Consider the following 21469-nt stretch of genomic DNA (forward strand, 5'->3'; position numbering starts at 1 on the left):
GCTGTCAAAATGGGCAACCCATCCATTATATATAAACAAGTAATTCAGGGTGAATTGAGCTTTTAACAAGAAGCAACCATATTAACTATGACAGTCAGGCGGGTGGGCAGTCAGTTTTTTTAAGAGTGCTTGAAGTAGCAAGAAGAAAAGGAGGTACAGTCCTTTCCCTTGCCTATCGGATATCACCTACTCTGGTAATATTTTTGACTCACCTAAATGTAAGACAAATGAGATACATGGATTCCACCTACTTGAAGACCTCTGATGGGTTTAGTTACAGCTGAACTAATATTTACGGTACAAAGTGATCTGCAGACACAGCCTGTAACTTGAGTATTGTGAAAAATCCAGGTACTCAGTTTATTTGAATGTTGATCTCTGTAAAGGTGATAACATAACTCCTTCCTTCTTACTGTAAATGCTCTTAAAGAATCCAGTGTTACCCCTTTTACTCAAATCATAATGTTCCTGAGCACTTATTACCCAAACTATCCAGATGCACCTCAGTCCGGATGATGTATGCAGCATCTTGCATTGACCTGCCTGCAGGCCTGTCAACACTAACTACAGACGTCTCGTGCTCTGATTAGCCAGTGATTCTGCAGGGTTGGATTTCCTCCTAGTGAAGGGCAGAAATCCCACAATCTTCCGATGTAGCTCTCTGTAGCAGGCTTGTTCTGGGCCTGACCTTTCTACTGAGATGTTATTATCCCTGCCCCATCCCTGCCTATCCTCTCTGCCCTTAAATTCCCATAATACTTGCAAAAAGAAATGATTACAATAAAAGGAAATGTTTTCATTGAGGGTATCGGATGTGATCATGTCACATTTTAGTCAGAGGTTGACCTGAGGTGAAGTGATTTTATCTACTTTAGTGCAAGAACTTTATCAATATTGGACTTCTGGACTATCACAAAAACCCACTATTAAGCAAGGTTGGAAGGTTGAAGTAGCACTAAACCATATAGGATTTTCTGCAGACAACTGTGAAATATCCCTACACCCAAAACAATTTCTACGTCACTAAAGCAAATATATGAGGATGCTGCAATTGTAAAACAAGAACAAAACATGCTGGAAAATCTAAGCAGGTTAGGCAACATCAATGGAGAGAAAAGCAATAACAGTTTCAGTGCGGGAGCCTGAAAGACGACATTATAAATGTTTATAATATTATGAGGGGCATGGATAAGGTGAATAGTCATGGTTTATTCCCTAGCAGGTGAATACAAAACTAGATGGCATAGGTTTAATGTGAGAGTGGAAAGTCTTAAAAGGGACTTAAGGGGTAACTTTTTCATTTAGAGAATGGTGAGCATGTATGGAATGAGCTATTGGAGGAAGTAGTGGAAGCTGGTACAATTACAACATTTAGAAGGCATCCAGATAGATATACGAACAGGAAGGATTTAGATGGATATGGGCTAAATGCTGGCAAATGGGAATAGATTAATTTAGGATGTCTGATTGGCATGGATGAGTTGGACCGAAGGGTCTCCTTCCATGCTATACATCTTAATGGCTCCATCTATGATTCTATGAATGCTCTTCCTTCCTGTGTTATAATAAACACTAACTCTGTTTCTTCCCACAGTTGCTGCTTGCCCTGCTGATTTCCTCAGCATTTTTATTTTTATTCAAGTTATATAACTTTTATCACTCACTTTCCGAGCATAAAGTCTAATGTAAGTTGATCCCCCTCAGGCAGTGTTGAAATAACTGACACAAATATGTTTAAAGATTTACACTTTCGACCTGTTGCATTTCCATTTCGAGATTCACAGGAGGTGGAAAAGGTGATATCCCACTCTGCAGGCAGTATGACAGTTATGGAATCATTTGCTGTTCAAATGAAACACTTCAAACAGCAGTTTCATTTACCGCTGACGGGAAATTAAGGGACCAAATCAGGAACTAATTGGAATTATGCAAATATACCAATGCTATCTGGCATTTTTCACGAGCTAACAATGGTTGCTGAAAGCAAACCCTTTTGAGAGGCCTTCGCTTACTTGCTGACTGTTTCACTACCTGAAGGATGAACATGACAGTCTGTAAGAACCCTGGTCAGCCTCAACCCGATATGTGCAAACCAAATCAAAGTCTGTTTTTTTCCCATTGTTCATGAGACTTAGGTATTACTTTCTGAGCCAACATTTATTACCCACAATATTGCTGAGAGAGCAGTTAAGAGTGAACCACATTGCTGTGGATCTGGAGTCACATGTAGGCCAGACCAGGCAAGGATGGCTGATTTCTTCCCCTAAAGAACATTACGGAACCAGATGGTTTTCACAACCATCATCAGTGGTTAAGTGGTTGCCATTCTAGATAATCACTGAATGCAAATTTCACCATGTGCCATGGTAGGATTCAAACCCATCTCTCAAAAACCATTAGTCTGGCCTTCTGGATTACTGGAGAAAGTGAGGACTGCAGATGCTGGAGATCAGAGCTGAAAATGTGGTGCTGGAAAAGCGCAGCAGGTCAGGCAGCATTCAAGGAACAGGAGAATGTTTCGGGCATCAGCCCTTCTTCAGGAATGAGGAAACGTGTGTCCAGCAGACTAAGATAAAAGATAGGGAGGAGGGACTTGTGGGAGGGGCATTGGGAATGCGATAGGTGGAGGGAGGTCAAGGTGAGGGTGATAGGCTGGCGTGGGATGGGGGTGGAGAGGTCAGGAAGAAGATTGCAGGTTAGGAAGGTGGTGCTGAGTTCGAGGGATTTGACTGAGACAAGGTGGGAGGAGGGAAAATGAGGAAACTGGGGAAATCTGAGTTCATCCCTTGTGGTTGGAGGGTTCCCAGGCGGAAGATGAGGTGCTCTTCCTCCAACCGTCGTGTTGCCATGGTCTGGCGATGGAGGAGTCCAAGGACCTGCATGTCCTTGGTGGAGTGGGAGGGGGAGTTGAAGTGTTGAGCTATGGGGTGGTTGGGTTGGTTGGTCCGGGTGTCCCAGAGGTGTTCTCTGAAACGTTCCGCAAGTGATACTACCATTATGCCACTGACTCCCTTAAATTTTGTAGCGTATCACTGCCTCTTTAAATTATGTAGATTATCTAAATTATGGGACTGTGTTGTAGTCTCCCTACTGAGAATTTTCAAAGGGAAATCGGTGGAGCAAGAGTGATTCTTATGTACCCCAATTTCTCCAGGGCCGGCCAGTTATTCGATAAGAGATGGCCAGCGACTGTGATGAAAACACGTATTTTTAAAATGTAGGTCATTCTCGTGCAGGTTTCACAGAAGTCCTCCAGCCAATTGTCAATGGGTTCTCAGGCCTCTTTGACATCCATGCCCAACAGACCCGCCTCCATTTCTAACAGGACTGCCATGTTACCCCGGCCCAATTTTCCACCTGAGGAAGCAGGTGAACTGTGTCAAGTCAACTGCCAAACCCGCAGCTGTCTAAAAAAAATTAAAGCCTTGAACTTAATCTCCCTGCTACCCAACTCCTATCTGATCCTTCCCATGTTGTGGGTAATGTAAGTACAACATGAGCAGGTGAGTAAGGCACAAGTGAACATGCTTTAATGAGTAGATGTTTCTTTCATTGAAGAGATTTAAAAATGTATTTTACTTGTCTTTTATGTTTGAAACTACTCAAATATCTATAAATAGACTAAAAATGTGACATCCATTTGAAAGCTACTACTGAAACTATTTCTAACATCTTTCAAGGCAATACATTTCAAATTGTGGCAATCAATTCATAAGAAAACATTTCTTTATTTCCATCTTTACTTTGTCATAAGTCTGACCCATCTGTTTATTGGTCTGCCTCATACTGGAAACAACTTCTAGTCCACAAGCAAAAGTGCCATTTCAGGGCTTTAATTGGCAGTGGGACAAGAAAGCCATTGAAAGGGCTTACTACACTAATTTAATCGAGGATGAGGCACAAGGGTAGCAGGGTCACTAATCACTGTGCTTCTACCTGATCAAATGCCCTTCATAATCAAACCCATCATTGTGAGGGCTCAAGGTTCTCCCCCACATTTTCCCTAATCTCTTCAACAAAAGTGCATCAAAGAAACCATGTGTAAATTGGGAAATGAGCAGGTAGCTGCCAACATATAGGAGACTAACTTTTCAGTGGGTGATGAATGTAATTCTGATCCATTGCCACATATTAAATCAGTCATTGCATTACATCGCATTTCAGTAGTGTTTATAGCAGTTCATAAATTCCAACAGTAGTTTGAAATAGACATTTTTTTTATTGTAGTAGGGTTTTAAACAAAGAAACTTCTTTTTCACTTCTAGTTTTGAAATGTGAATTCTTGGTACCATTAGGTAAATGTATCCCCTTCCAAAACCCTTGATATGTTTTCCTAGCTAAGGTGCCTAGAGATGGATAATGTTCCTTCTGAGGGTTAGACTCTTGTAAAAAGCAATGGTTCCAATAGGGCTGATGTTGGAGACTGCATTAAGTTTAACCCAATATGATGACATCATTCTAGCTTTGGTGGGAAAAAGGGAGAACAGCATAGTATCTCACGGAGTGAAGGCCTTTATCCACAGGTCTTCTCATTGACTTGGCAACAATGTCTAACTAGCTAATGAAACTTGCTCCTAATTGCTGTCCCACAATAAACTACATCTTTTTAAGTCAAGAGTCTCTTCTTGACAGTCACTAGTGTATGTACCTCTGCCACTGTAAGCTGAATAGGTTCTGAGACCCAGTCAAGGAATGAGCATTGGTTGCAGCATCCTTTTACTGACAAATACTATGCAACCAACAAAACAGAGTTTGACCAGCTTCAAGTGAAATCCTTTCACCACAAATGTAGTATATACTAATGGCAGTGATGCAATGTGAATCAATGAGATGTGAACCCAAGGAAAGCGATGGGATCAGATGGAGTACCAGGCCATGCACTCAGAACATGCATAGATCAACTGGCAGAGGTCTTCTCGGACATCTTCAACCTCTCCCTGCAGCAGGCCACTGTCACTGCCTTTTTCAAGAGGACCAACATGATCCCTGTGCCTAATAAGGCTCATGCAGCATGTCTCAATGACTACTGCCCAGTGGCCCCAACTTCAGTATTCATGAAGTGCTTTGAAAGGCCAGTCATGGCATTAATCAACTCCAAACTCCCCACTAGTCTTAACCCATTCCAATTTGCCTATCGGACCAACAGATCCATATCAAGTGCCATATCACCTGCCCTTCACTCCTCCTTGGATAATCTTGACACCAAGAACAGCTACGTAAGATTCCTACTCATTGACTACAGTTCAACCTTCAACACTATTATCCCCTCGAAACTTAGTGATCTCAGAATAAGCCCCATTCTCTGCAACTGGATCCTCAATTTCCTGACCCATAGGCCACAATCAGTGAAGATTGGGGACAATATTTCATCCTCACTAACACTCAACACTGAAGCCCTCCAAGGCTGTGTACTCAGTCCCCTATTGTACTCACTGTATACCCTTGACTGTGTCGCCAAATACCACACTAATGCCATTTACAAGTTTGCTGATGACACCACCATAGTCAGTTCAATCTCAGATGGTGACAAAACAGACTACAGATGGGAGGTGGAAGATCTGGGAAAATGGTGCACTGTGAACAACCTAGCCCTCAATGCCGGCAAAACCAAGGAACTCATTATTGAGTTTTGACGGGTTGTTACTCATGCCCCCCTACACATTAACAGCACAGAGGTGGAATGAGTGGAGTGTGTCAAGCTCCTGGGAGTGGTCATCCTTAAGATGCTTTCTTGGACTCTTCATGTGGACGCAATGGTTACAAAGGTCCAACAATGTCTCTTCTTCCTCAGGCAGCTGAGGAAATTTGGCATGATGACAAATACCCTTGCCAACTTTTATAGGGGTGCCATTGAGAGCATTCTGTCTGGATGTATCACTACCTGGTGTGCGACTGTACCATTCAAGGTCTGAGCCGGTTACAGAAAGTGGTGAACTGGCCCGGACAACCACAAAGGCCAACCATCTACCATCTATAGAATCCATCTACCAGGCCCGCTGTCAAGGAAAGGCTGCCAGCATTCTCAAAGATCCATCCGTCTGGCAATGTTTTTCTACAACCTCTACTATCAGGGAGAAGGTTGAGAAATCTAAACACATGCACCAACCGGTTTCATAACAGTTTCTACCCTCACGTTATTCGAATACTGAATCCTCTCACAAACTGTTAACATTCGTCTGTACCTGTGTTTTTGCTTTTGCCACTGTTTACCTATTATTTACTTATCTATATTATTTAACTATGTGATCTGCCTGTATTACTTGAAAGACAAGGCTTTTCACTGTGCCTCGGTATGCGTGACAATAAATTTAATTCAAATTCAATTCAATTCAATGTGCCTCACTATGTTGGTGTTTGTGTTCTTTTGTGATGAAATTCTCCACATATATTGAGTTGCTTTTGAGAGATGCATTCTTAATAAACATCTGTTGTTCTGAATTCACTCTGGCAGTAAAGATTAAGAGCAGCAACAACTGTGACTTGTAACTCCAGTTGAGTGTGTCATGTAACAATTTAGAATTGACAGTGTAGTTAAAGTTAATTGGATCTAATCTTCAATTGCTTTTGCTTAAAAAGAACCCTATTGCCATTAAAATTTACGTCTATTTCAAACTACCGTTGGAATTTGTGAACTGCCATAGACACTACTCAAATGTGACACAATGCAGAGACTGATTTAATACATGGCAATGGATCAGAACTGCAATCATCATACAATGAAATCTCAATCTCCTGTGTGTCTGGTAGCTATCTGCTCATTTTTCAATTTGTGTAGAGCTTTTGATGCAGTATTAACTGATGGAAACAATTAGTAGTAAGGTTGGTCCCAGATTTATGCCATGGGATACAAACATTCATATGTCATTATCAAACAAAAATAGAAAACATTGGAGAAAAACAGGCAGTATCTGCGGAGAGAGAGAGTTAATACTTCGAGTCTGGTGTGACTCTTCAGACCAAATAGATTCATCTGTCATCATGTCCACCAATGCTTCAACAGAGCTGCCAAATTATTTAAAATAAAAGCGACTAAAATGATGAAGAAGATAATTTCAGATGATTATGTTCAGCTTTGTGTTCAGTATAGCCCAGTATAATTTCCAAGCTTCTCCATTAGGCATGCATTTAAATTTAACACAAGCAATGTCATTCTAATTATAATGAATAATCAATCATCAATCATCAAGAGTCATGTCAATGCTAACTCGCTTGCCTAAATAAAGTTTGAGTTCTACCATATAATCAGCTCTCATCTCAGTATCAATATAAACTAGGAGGTGAACGCCAAAGGTGACACAAAAGTCTAAGCTGGGGACAAGGTGCAAGTATCAAAAGGAAGATACTTCTGTGTCTGCAGCCATTTCCAGCAATAAGACAAATAATTCAACACGGATTACTGTGATACCTAACAACATCAAGTGGCTTGAGAGGCTTAATTACTCAAAGGCACTATGCAAATGTAGCTTGACTTGGTTGTTAAAGTTGATGGCATCAGGCAGCTTTTGACCAAGATTGGCACCAGGGAGCCTTGGTAAAGTTGAAGTGTATGGGATTCCGGGGCAAAATTCTTCAGTTGGCACAAGTGAAGATAAGTTTAGATGTAGTTTTGTTTGCTGAGCTGGAAGGTTCATTTTCAGACATTTCGTCAGCATACAAGGTAACATCTTCAGTGAGCCTCTGGACGAACCACTGCTTTCTATATATATATAGGTTTCTTTGGGTTGGTGATGTCATTTCCTGTGGTGATGTCATTTCCGACATCTCTGAAATGACTGCCAGACTACTCAGACCTCTTGGCATCATGGTAGCCCACAAAACCACCAATACACTAAAACAGCAACTAATGAACTTGGAAGACCCTATACAGACAACAACCAAAACTAATGTAATTTACAAAATACCGTGCAAGAACTGTAACAAACACTACATTGGACAAACAGGCAGAAAACTATCCACCAGGATACATGAACATCAACTAGCCATGAAAGGACATGACCCTCTCTCACTAGTATCCTTACATACAGATAATGAAGGACACCACTTTTACTGGGCCAACACATCCATCCTAGGACAAGCCAAACAGAGACACATACGAGAATTCCTAGAAGCATGGCATTCCAATGGGAACTCTATCAACAACCACATTGACTTGGACCCCATTTACCATCCCCTGAGAAAAAGAACAGGAAAGGACATCACCATAAGAAATGACATCACAACAGGAAATGACATCACCAATCCAAAGAAACCCAAACATATAAATAGAAAGCAGGAATCATCAGCCTTCGTCTGGAAGCTCACTGAAGATGTTACCTAGTATGGTGACAAAACATCTGAAAATGAACCTTGCAGCTCAACGAGCAAATCTACATCTAGAACCTCAACGTGAGCTACAAATCTTCTCAAAACTTGCAAAGATTTTTTTATTTGTTGGAGGTCAACATCTCAGTCCCAGGACATCATTGCAGAGGTTCCATTCGGTACTGACCATAGCCCAATCATCTTCAGCTACATTTTCACTGAGCTTCCAATTACTATGAGGTCAGAAGTGAAAATATTTGTTTATGATTGCGCAGAGTTCAGTGTCTTTACTGACTTCTCAGCTACTGAACTCTGTATGCGACTATATGCAGTAAGATCCAAGCAACATTTGGTATTAGGGAGATAACTGGCATGTAACATTTGCACCACACATGTGACAGATAATGACAATCTACAATAACAAAAAGTGCCAAATTATCTCTCCTTCATTTTCACTGACATAACCATCACTGAATTGCCTACCATTAACATCCTGTGACCAGACATATAAATGCTGTGACTACGTGAGCAGGTCAGAGGCTGGGGACTTTTCAGTGAGTAACTCACTTCTTGACTCCCCAAAGTCTGTTCAACATCAATAACTGTGATATCTTACACAGCCTCTGAAAATCAATCTCAACACTTGCCTGTGTTCCCTTCTGGCCTGCATATCATTTGTCACGTAGCTGCATGATGTGCTGCTAGAGGAAAGTGCATGCTCTTAACTGCTTTTCACAGCTTGTAACTTTCAGATTGGTCCAAACGGACTACTATTACAGGGTGACTTAATGCAAACTAATAAGTGAGAAATATATACAAGGAACTGAAGCCAGTATATTATAGTACCAGAAACATAGGAAGCCATGCAGCCCATAATGTCCATATATACTCTCTGAAAGAGTAGCGAAGCCAGAACGTGTCCTCTGTAGACCTGCAGTTTTATTTTAACTTCAGTCGCTTAGCTAATTGGTCCATTCCGTGCCCCTACATAAAATATTCAAGCAACGCAATTCGATCAGGAGCCACAGAAACAACTTGTGGTCTCAGAAGTGACCTCCTCTGCCTCCTTACTTGAAGGCAGCCAGCAACACTCTGGATGTTCCAGGGACACAGAGCTGGAGATTAACTTGCAGTGTGACCTGCAGCAGAATGACGTCATGAACTACAAGCTAAAAAAAATTGATGAGTGATGAATCCGCACCATCTAAAAAGGAACTGGAAATGTACAACATCCACCTAGATGGGGAGAAAGAATTTCTCTTTATGAGGTTTGCATAGCATTAGCTTTATTATTTATCAAAGTGTATCACATAAAAAAGGGAATGGGGAACAACATCACATAACAATGCCCAGTAAATTGAAGGTTGGTTTTCCCTTGAATTCCATGCTTTGGAGGGAAAAAGAACATTGAAGAGCTGAAGACCATTTTGAAAGCTCAATTATCATTTTCTGTCTAAACCTGGTGCAAACACTAAGAAGAACCTCAACTGTTCTGGCAGCATCTGTGGACAGAGTAATGTTTGAATCCAATATGACTCTTCTTTAGATGATATTAGCTTCGCAGATGCTGTCTGAGCTGTTGAGTTTTTCCAGCACTTCCTGTGTATATTTCGGACTCAATGAACTGAATGAACTACTTCCCCTCTGATATACTTCCAGCATTCACAGTATTTTGATTTTAGAAGTCAAAGGTATGACCTGCACTGAAGCATCATTTTACATTTGCCATTTTCTGGCAAATCATAAGAAAAAAAAATCACAGAAGGTGAAATAATTAATGAAGCAATAACTATGACCACTGACTCTTTATTCAAACACTTTGAGAAAACAATGCCCACCAACTGGAGCTTGTCACTTGTTGCTTCTGACGTAGTAAGATGAGTAGAACATTTCTCCAAAAATGTCTTTCTATGACCACAGCAGGAAGTGCATGATGATGAATGGTTATCAATGCAGTTTGATGAATCCATCAATATGACTGACATTTTTTGTTGACATGGTTGTTAGGGGCATAATAACTAAAGGGGATCTCTGCACACTTTGCCCATTAAAGAGAGAACAATTGGTGAGGATATCTACCATAAATTCAGAAGGTGAAAGTGAGGACTGCAGATACTTCAGAGTTGAGAATGTGCTGCTGGAAAAGCACAGCAGGTCAGGAGGAGCAGGAGAATCAACGTTTCAGGTATAACCCCTTCAGAAGCCCTTGATTCTCCTGATCCCCAGATGCTGCCTGACCTGCTGTGCTTTTCCAGCACCGCACTCTCAAAACATAAATTTAAAAGGTGCATGTTAGAGAAAAGCATTCCATTCAAGAAAGATTTCCATCAACACAACTGATCAGTGTTCAGTTTACACATGGCACAAATATTGAGTTCTGGAGAAAATATTCTGATTTCCTCTCTTTTGTCAATTACCAGTGTATTATCTACTAACAAGGATTAATGAGCAAAGTTATGGAGTTCTCTTAATGTCAACAGTATGATACATACATTTGACATTTCCCCTGTCCATGAACTCATGCAGACATCCAACGGTCTTACATATCTTTCTCTATCTTGTGTAACTTATTTTGTTTCTGTTTCATTGAATCAATTCTGCTGCCTTTCTCTTGCCTTAATTGAAAGCTGGTCACTTGAGTAGTCAGTGTCTTTCTCTGTTTGCTCATGAGCTTTGGCAGCCTGCAATATTGTGAACATGTCTTTTCTTAATCCAACCTCTGTGTAGTTCAGGGTGTGCAAAACTTCAAATAAGCTTTCATCTTGTTTCTTTGAATTTACATGTTCACTTGCGTCTGGCCTCAGGCTTTGCAACTCATGTCAGTGAATTGGATGATTGGGCTTTGGCTGGAAGTGAGAGCTAAAATTGTCAAAAGTTTTTGTCTGTATTTTCAATGTCAAATCTTGCCATGCTCCCAGCTATTAAACAAATTTAACGCTTCCTCTTGTGAGAAACAAAGCCCACTCACTTCAATAATTTCAGTCCGAGACAAGATCTGAATCAGTAGTGTCATTTATTTCACACTTGCAAGTAGGTGTGATGTCCAGTGCCTATAAGGCAGAGGACATACACACCCCAAATTCAATTCATACACAATATTTATATAATTTGGTTTCTTTTGTTTTACATTGCTCCTCCCCTGTTTACATCCTCCATTTCCCTAAGACTGGCCCCATTACTCCTGTTTATCTCTTGCCTTATCCGGCCTTGTCTGTGACAAAATGCTTATTTCTGGCCTCACAAGGCCGTTTGACCTCATCCCGCTGTAGGTCATTGTTAGGCATATTCTTTCTTCATCATTATCTACCCCCTCCATCTGTGCCTTTCCCGAGGCCATTCTGATCCCTATGACCCTTTTAATTGGGGTTTGTTTCTCTGTCTCTTTAAAAGTGGGAAACAGATGTTTATACCTACTGTTTGTACAGGTGTATCTAGTTTAACTTCATCCCCTCACAACATCTTATCTATTTGCCCGTAATATCTACCATTGTTTTGCTGTCACGTTTCATTTTGGCATACAATTTTAGCTAATACAAAAACAATTATATATTTCCTCCACATCGTTTCCATTCTTGTTGACTCAGCTCTTGGCTAAAACATTTACACACTGGTGTGAGTTCATATACTTTGTAAAATGGAATTGCAGAATTGCAGAAGTAACATTAATTTACCTATATCCCACAATTTCCCCTTTTTCTTTAATTACCATTTGTTATCTTCTGCATTTTTCTTTTAAGCATCACCCCCGAAATTCGCAAGCACCATTCCGGAGATTTCATCCATGTTGGTCTCACTCATCCCCTCATTATTAGCAGAAGATAAAGTTCTTCTGCTAAGGTAGCCAATCCCCTTAAGGCCCGAGTAATTGAACCATCAGGTGCAGTGTTATTAGGAATAAAGGTACAACAGCTTCCTCCTAACATCACACACCCACACCCTTTATCTTTAATTATATCAAGGGCCATTCTGTTTTCCCATGCAATCCTGCTTGTCACATCAAGCTGTTCTGATATTCCTTTAACCGCATCTCTTGTATAATTTATAAATCACTGTTGATTATAGAAAATGTAATTTATCCAATCTACATTTTTATTAATTGTTATCCACCAAAAGAGAGCTGACTCAAAGCCTGCTGCAATCTGGTAACGAGCCTTGAATTCATCAGGTACTCCCCTAGGGGCTCCTACCGAATCGAGATAAATCCTGTCATCGAAAGAAGTGTCAAACAGTGATCTCTTATCCCTTCCCTTTTTCCCTACTATCTTTTCCTTCTCAAATGCCAGGGTAAATGGAATTGCCAATTGTACAATTGCACATATCCCTCTCCAATCCGGAGGTAGGATAGGTCTTAATATTTTGCCTCCACAGTACCACCACAGATCCGCTCGGGGAACCTTCAGTGCTGAGAAGTTCCCTCCTTTCTCCATTTCGGTAACATTCTTAATCTCTGTACATAATTTCAGCTCCCCCAAATCTCTCGACTGACTTGTATCTCATCTACGCACACACGACATGTGATTTCCAACTGCAGCGGAAAATGTGGGGGGGACTTTTGCATCTTTCTTCTCCAAGGGAGGGAACATCAGAGATAGGGAGGTACAATTCCTATCATTCCATGCAGTCTCATCCTGATACAGGGCTATCATACATTTCATGCCCTTCCTGTCTCGCTTCTACCCGAGCGTAAAGGGAACCACCTGGGCCACTGGCCGACCGGAGGCACATGCATAGCAATTGCTTTTGTTCAGACTTTTTACAGTATACTTTACCCATTCAACCCAGGCATTTGCATCCCCGTATCCAGTTTCTATTTCGATGGTCTGTTTCAAGTCCTTTACCTCTATAATTTTTACTACTTTAGGATCATCGGGAGGGGTGAAAGGTTGTATCTTATTACCCAGTAGTTCTACCCATTTTCCCTATCCTACACTAATTCAAAAACAACAGCCAAGAAATCCTTCCCATTTGCTTTCATTTCTATCCCAAACGTTTCATTTAATTGTATCTCACAGGTGCCCCCCCCCAGGTTTATTTCATGCCATGTGGTTTTCCTTATTGTCAGATAAATTGGGTTACATTTTTTATCAGGACAATCGCGGGCTGGTTGGAAGGGGGTCCAGTGTACTGTGACGAGACCATTATACCAAGTACCATCCTCAAGGCCATCCCCATAGGACTTAAGATGTATCTCAAAGCTGCGGTACTGTCCCTGATTATCTACATCCCCACAATTTACTAAGCTGCATACATCAGCGTCTATTACTTGTGGATTATCAGACTCAGGAACTGTTAATAATACATAAGAAAATGATATTTGACAAAATCCCAATACTAAGAGGGCTAGCATCATAACTCTAAGCATTCCCAGTACTTTAAACATCATGCTGAAGCACAAAACGACCTAATATACAATCCTACAGAAATAATCCCGCGCTCGCGTCGCCACTGTATAATCAGTTACTCAAAGTCTCTTTAGTCTGAGTTCCAGCGGGTCTTGCATTGATTCGGCTGTCCAGACTTCTTCCTCAACTGGAGATTCCACTGGCCCTTTGATCTGAGTGTAGTAAGTCCAGCCTTTTTCCGCCATCCTTATTGCCGTTTCGGTAGTCAAAAGAGCCTGGTACGGCCCTTCCCAGTCCGGCTGCAATTTAGTCTCTGTCCATGATTTTACTAAGATCCAATCGCCCGGCCGGATGGGATGAACGGTGAATTCAAGGGGTGGAGTCTGTGTCAATAAACCCTGTTTCCTGAGGAAAGACAGAGAGGAGGACAAGCCCAGTATATACTTCTTTAAGAACAAATCTTTAGTTTCGGGAATTGGCAATTCTCCATTCGTTCCCAAGTAAGGTAATCCAAATAAGATTTCATAGGGGGATAGTCCTAAAACTTTCCTCTGCCAAGGGACAAGCCCAAAAGGCATCCTTTAAATCTATCACACGAAACCACTTGTGGCCATGGGGGATCTTACTTAATCTCTGATCAGTCCCTTAATTACTGGCTGCAGTCCTCATGTACCTTCTACGGAAATGGGATATTGTCGCTCACAGACAACGCCCCCTTTCCTTCTTAAATTTATTAGAAGGGGAGGGATCTGTGGTTTTCCACGATTCCCTTCCCTAGCCCATACAATAGGGTCTATCTCTCTCTCCACATCCTCTGTCAACATCGCCATTTGTACAACTAATTTTTTTTCCTGAATTCCAATCCCCAGTCCTAAGAGGATAATTAAGTCTCTCCCTAGTAAGTTACTTCCTATATCAGGGATATACAACAATTCCCCTGTGACCCTATCCTTAGGACCTTCTATCATCATAGGTTCAAATACTGGAACAGTAAATCCTTCCCCTTTTACCCCTGAAACAGTAATTGACCGTGTTGACATTTCTACTTTCTTTGGTTTAAAATTCAGCGATGACCGTGCTGCCCCCGTATCTACTAGGAAGACTACAGGGTCCCACCTTCAGGTTTATCAAGGGTTCCTGGTGGGTCCCCGAGGGCAGGAACCCCTGACACCACTATTCATTATCAAAATTCATAAGTGGAATTGTCCTTTCTTCCCTTTGTAGATCAGGACACTCCCGCCTAAAATGCCCTATCTTTCCACAATAATAGCATCCTTCCTGTGGAGACCTCCATCTCTGCCCCTGTCGCTCAAACCCTCTATCAAATGCTCCCCCTTGTCCTCTCCCTCTCCCTCTCCCTCTCCCTCTCCCTCTCCCTCTCCCTCTCCCTCTCTGTCCGACATGCTGCCACCCGCTGCTCCGGTTGCTCACTATTGGTTCCATTCTTTTCTTAACTACCTCATCAACCGTAGCTACCATCATTGTCACCTTCTGTGTTTGTCTCTCATCCTCTCTCTTTACAAACACCTTCTGTGCCTCTCTTAACAATTCATCTAATGGTTTTTCACTCCACCCTTCTATCTTCTGTATTTTTCTCTGTATGTCTGACCATGCCTTTGTCACAAAATGTACTTTCAAAAGACCCTGTGCCACTGGGTCCTCAGGGTTCATTCCAGAGTATTTCCGCATTGAGTCTCTTAATCTCTGCAAGAAAGCTGGGGGAGTCTCATCTTTCTCCTGTCTAACTTCAAAGGCTTTAGTCAGATAGTGCAACTTCGGAACTGCCTCTCTTATTCCTTTTAGAACCAGGTCTTTCAATTCCCTCATTCCTTCTTAATGCTCCGGGTTTTGATTTTCCCACTGGGGGTCTCTGAAGGGAAACTTCGTCTCTCCCTGTCCAGCATCCCCATCTCCAATCGGCTGTTCCCTGTCCCATATTTTAATGGCTGCTCCCCGTATAAGTCCCCTTTCCTCCCCAGTAAATAGTATATTCAAAATAGACATTAACTCAGCCCACGTATACAGAGTGGGCCCCAAAAATTGATCAATTTGTTCAGACAACCTGACCGGAACCTCAACCAGGACCTTCATTTCCTTTTTAAATGTTCTGACCTCCCCACTGCTGAGGGGGACACTTACAAACCCAATCTCTTTGTCCCCTATTGGTACCTCCCGAAGGGAATAAGTCGTTATGTTCTTCCCTTTTTCTTTCTTCAAGAAATATTACAATATTTCTAGCTCCCCATAACTTCAAACACCAATTCATCAATTCATGCTTGACTAACTTTAAAGCCTGTTCCAAACTTGTAAATATATTTATGTTCATTTATTCAGTATTTAATATTTAAAATGTAAAATGCATACAGTTCCCAATTTTGAAATTCACTGTAATTACCCAGTTTTAGTCCCTTAATTTAAATCCAAATTAGTTTTCTTAAGTAGTCCTGACCAATCATTGCTCAATTACAATACTATAGGTCGTGAAATAATCAGAGCTGCCTTAAAAGAATTTGTCTATTCAAGTTAAAAAAACTTGCATGAACAATGGCTGAATCCAAGGTCACAGATATTAACCATAGAATTTTGTTTTTACTACAATCCAATGTTGAACTGAAACTTCAACTGTCCTCCATAAATCGCTTTTATGTAAAGATAAAAGAGATTAGTTAGAAACTGATAGTAAGGCAGTCATGACCTGTAAAAAGAACAGGAGTTATCATTCTTTTTTTCATAATCTCTATAGAATCCTTAACCTTAAAAGAAATCATGTTAAGTTTCCATAATAAAAATCAGATTCAAAACAGTCCTGGAACTCAAGCTCCAGGGAAGAAAACACAAACATTCAATCAGCAACAAACAAATGTGCATTCAAACCAAATCATAAAAGGTTAAACTTTCTACCAGCTGTACAGCTCTTTTCATTCTCTCTCTCTTACTCATTGACAAATAAATTCAGATATTTACAAACCCAGTCTTCGTCCGACCTGTACTTTGGCCAGAAGATGGCAGGACGAAGAATGGATTCCTTAGTTCATACAAAGCAACAATATTTAATCATCTTTTTCCCTTGTGCAAGTATTATTTTGCCAATTCCACAACATCCTGCCCAAAGGACATTCTGGAGGTATATTGTAAGGGACCCCGCCTCCATTTCCATTGCCTTTTTCTTCTTTTTTTTTCCCGGAGGCTTTTTCCTTACCCACGGCACAATCCATATTGAGTTCCTTCGTTAGTCCCTTATTAACTACTAAACCTCAATCCCGGCCACCAAGGCAATACTTAAAAGTCAATGCACAGAGTCTGTGTGGTCTGTGCACAGTGGTCTGTGCACAATGGTCTGTGCACAGAGTTGCCTGGCCCCTTTTCGCTGTATTTTCTATTGACCTCCTCTCACTGTCTGATTCAGATGTCTCTCTTTTGGGACTCATACCAGTCGCCCAAGGGAGCGGACCAAACCGGGAAACGAGACCGCTCCTCAATGGGGAACGGGACGCGTCTTCCCAGTGTCCAGGGCCAGCCACTCCCCCCGGTGATGGAAGAACATCCCGGACGAGCCCCCAATTGTGAGAAATAAAGCTCACTCACTTCAATAATTTCAGTCCGAGACAAGATCTGAATCAGTAGTGTCATTTATTTCACACTTGCAAGTGGGTGTGATGTCTAGTGCCTATAAGGCAGAGGACATACACACCCCAAATTCAATTCATACACAATACTTATATAATTTGGTTTCTTTTGTTTTACATTACTCCTCCCCTGTTTACATCCTCCATTTCCCTAAGACTAGCCCCATTACTCCTGTTTATCTCTTGCCTTATCCGGCCTTATCTGTGACAAAATGCTTATTTCTGGCCTCACAAGGCCATTTGACCTCATCCTGCTGTAGGTCATTGTTAGGCATATTCTTTCTTCATCATTATCTACCCCCTCCATCTGTGCCTTTCCCGAGACCGTGCTGATCCCTATGACCCTTTTAAATGGGGTTTGTTCCTCTGTCTCTGTAAAAGTGGGAAACAGATGTTTATACCTATTGTTTGTACAGGCGTATCTAGCTTAACTTCATCCCCTCACAACATCTTATCTATTAGCCCGTAATATCTACCATTGTTTTGTTGTCACGTTTCATTCTGGCATACAATTTTAGCTAATACAAAAACAATTATATATTTCCTCCACATCGTTTCCATTCTTGTTGACTCAGCTCTTGGCTAAAACAATTACACACTGGTGTGAGTTCATATACTTTGTAAAATGGAATTGCAGAACTGCAGAAGTAACATTAATTTACCTATATCCCACACTCTCCTGTCCCATAAAGAATGGAGTTGACTCTTCCCCCTTCACAGAAAGATATGATTGTCAGTCTGAGCTCATGTTGAAATGCCTGAAGTGCTGAAACATCATCAGCCATCCAACTCAACATGAGCTGGAACTTCAGTTCTGGCCACTTCATTTTCAAAGGATTTCTGTTTCCTCTCTCTGGCAGCAATTCAGGCTGATTTGTTTTCAAAATAATTCAGGATTAAATCATCTTAAACTGTTTGGATATTTACTCACATACACATGCAGCCACCATGTCAAGTCTTCTGTTTCTCAGAAGTTAAAAATAATTATGCTTCTAGTCTGAAAATGCAGGCTTTTCATTGAGCAAGTTACTTGCAGCTCCCCGTGCATCTATCATACTGATACAGATGCTCGGCAGCTGAACGCTGTGCAGGAGTGAATGTGATATGCTGCCATGTACATTCTGATAACAATTAGTTCCTAGCTCTTTACAAGTAATACAAATATACAGAAGCTACAGCAATTTATCTTCTGTTGCATGTTCTTTTCTAAGTATCCTAGGGCAACCAAATTAAGTCACCAGTGTTATGTAAGTAGCTGGGGATGCCTGCTGCCCATTTAAGAGAGCAGGAAACTGGGCGACAGTCTAAGTCTGACTGTGCCACTGTAAAGGTTATAATAAACTGCTCCTGGTTCAAATTTCTACAGGCCTATCTTGATGCCTTTTTTATTTCTTATAATTAGACCAAACGTAGTAACTGGTGATCCAGCTGAGTCACCGCCCACTAACATTGGCCTACCACCATTTTTCGTCAAAGTTACCTGGACTTTTGAAATTGGCAGGGAATAGAGGAAGTAGTATGTTAGACTTCCTGGGAGAGACAGACAAAATGTTGAGAGAAGCAGTCACAAGGGGGGACTTGGCCACACAACCAATGACTGAAAATGGGAGTACTCACCTGGCAACTGAATGAAATCTTTGTGGAGAGCATTCATTGAGGGACTTGGGCTGTGACCGGCTAAGGTACTTAGATTAGAGTGGCAAGAAAACAAAGTGGTAAGCTAGTTTGGATTGACAAGACTGTTAAACCAAGGGATAGAAAGTTGGCTGCTGTACACTGTATGTTTTAATGCATACTTGATGGTGAACAGAAGAGGCTTTTTCTTGAACATAATTGGGAGCAAGACCTTTGTGATTCTAAGGAAAGTGGAGCAACCAGATAAACTTGTGGAAAAGACCTAACAAAAGCTATGTGAAGTGTTGTAAAGTCATTTCGCACCAAAGCCACTGATGATTGGTGAATGTTCCCATTTTATAAATGGGTAGGGCATGAAAAAGAGACTCCATTTCCCAATTCATGGCTGCCTCAAAGAGCTTAGCAGATCATTGCAAAGTCAAAGCATCCTCCAGGATTGATTGTTTTGTGGCCTCTGACATGAAGCCAATTCAATGGAAACTTCTAACAAAGTGCGAACAGAATTTCCAGGCAACTTTCAAAATCACTACCTCCATGGACTTGGCAGCCAGTGAAGCAACACAGTTGGGTATTGGTACTAGAGTGAATAAAGTAGCAGAAGCTCAGCAAAATGCCATTGATACAAGTTTGGCTACAAGTAGTCAATGTGTTGGAATCTAAAAACTCAATGCGGAAAATGTCAGTGAACAGACCACATTTCATAAAATTGCTATTGAACCCAAAAAAGAGAAGGTGAGTCAACAAGAAACAATTTTGAGGACAAGCATAAAGTAGATATTGCCAGCCAGGGAGTAGACATGGAGTCAGTTAGGTCTGTGGAAGAAGCAGAAAGGGTGCCAGTCAGCAGAGTTTTGGTTAAACATTAATTTGGTACAGGTTGAAGATGATTGTTTCTGGGTTCTTCCCAAATTAGAGGTGAAGGCAATAAAGGTGGAAGTGGATACCGACATAGCATTGTCTCTGATTCCTGAATAGAGGGATATTAAGGGCACTACCATTGAAGCCTGCTAAGATTACACCAGAAACATACATGGAACACATGGTATCACTGAAGGGCTATGTACTTGTGTAAGGACAGTTAAGGGATCAGAGTGCAGAACTGGCACTTTACATAGTAAAAGGGGAATACGTTGCATTATTTAGAAGCCCCTGGTTACAAAAAATTAAAGTTAAATTGGAGTGTGGTTGCTAGATTGGCAGACTCCAGCATAAGTTTGCAAGAGATCCTGGACAAGAATAAATATTTCTTCAAGGCAACCTTGAGGAAAAAGAAACAAGTCGAAATTAAACTACATCTGAAGGTGAATGCTCATCCAAGGATTCTGAAGGTGTGTCTGGTACCATATGCCAACCACCTTGAAGTGGAGGTGAAACTGAAATGGTTGATGAATTTGAGAGTGTTACAACAAATGACCAGTAATGAATAGACCATCCAATCATTCCAATCTTAAAAGAAGAAGGTGTGGTGAGGATTTGTGTTGACTTTAACCCAACCTTAGGTGTGGACAAATACTCACAACCATTTATAGAAGACCTATTCAGTGGACTGGCAGGGGGTAAGAAATTCTCTAAAATGGATCTGTCTGCAGGCCTATTTGCAGATGGGAGTTATGAAGGAGTCTCAGCCGCTACTGACAGTAATGACACACAGGGACTGTTCTGTTACAAGCAGCGCCTTTCGACTTAAAATCAGTGCTAGCTCTGTTATAGAGGGCCATGGACCATATTTTAAATGGGTTGCCAGGAGTCCAGTGTTATCTGGACAATAGTTTGGTCACCAGCTCCTCTGAAGAGGATTATTTAAAAAACCTAGAACAAACTCTAAAAAGGTTGCAGGAGCGTGGCCTACAAGTAAGAACTGAGAAATGTGATTTTTTTAGGGACTCATGTAATTGATGGCAATGGATAACATACACCACCCAAGTAGATGTAAGCCATTGTGAAGGCTCCCTAGACCAGAGCAATGACTCAACTGTAATTGTTTTATTAACTTGTCAATTATTATGGCAAGCTAATCTCAGATCTGGCAACCATGGTAAAACTCCTATATCGTTCGTCAGAAAAGGTAGCTATGGAAATGGACTCCAGAATGTGAGGAGCTTTTCTGGGAGATTACGGAGGCCTTAAAATGTCGGAAGTGTTAACTCAATTTGATCTGAAGTTGCCACTGCAGATGGTGTGTGATGCCACGCCTAATGCGGTTGGTGCTGTACTGTCACATATCCTGAACAAATGGAGAGGAAAGGCCAGTTGCATTTGTATTGAGGTCACTAATAAGGAGTGACTTCGTTAGTGGTCACTCCTCATTAGTGAGGAGAATTATGCCCAAAAAGATGGATTGGGCATCGTGTTCACTATAAATAATTCCTCTACCATTTCCTTTATGGCAGACACTTCGTGGAGCTGACTGACCATGGGTCACTAACCTCCATTTTCAGCCCATACACAGGAGTATGCGTGCAGAGAAATCAGATACCAAGAAATTTGAGAAGCTTGGCAATGCCCTGACATGGCTGTCACGACTGGGGGAAATGGAGATGGGTTCCAGATTGGAACTTGAAAATG

The sequence above is a fragment of the Chiloscyllium punctatum genome, chromosome 2 (assembly GCF_047496795.1).
Source record: "Chiloscyllium punctatum isolate Juve2018m chromosome 2, sChiPun1.3, whole genome shotgun sequence".
Taxonomy (NCBI): Eukaryota; Metazoa; Chordata; class Chondrichthyes; order Orectolobiformes; family Hemiscylliidae; genus Chiloscyllium; species Chiloscyllium punctatum.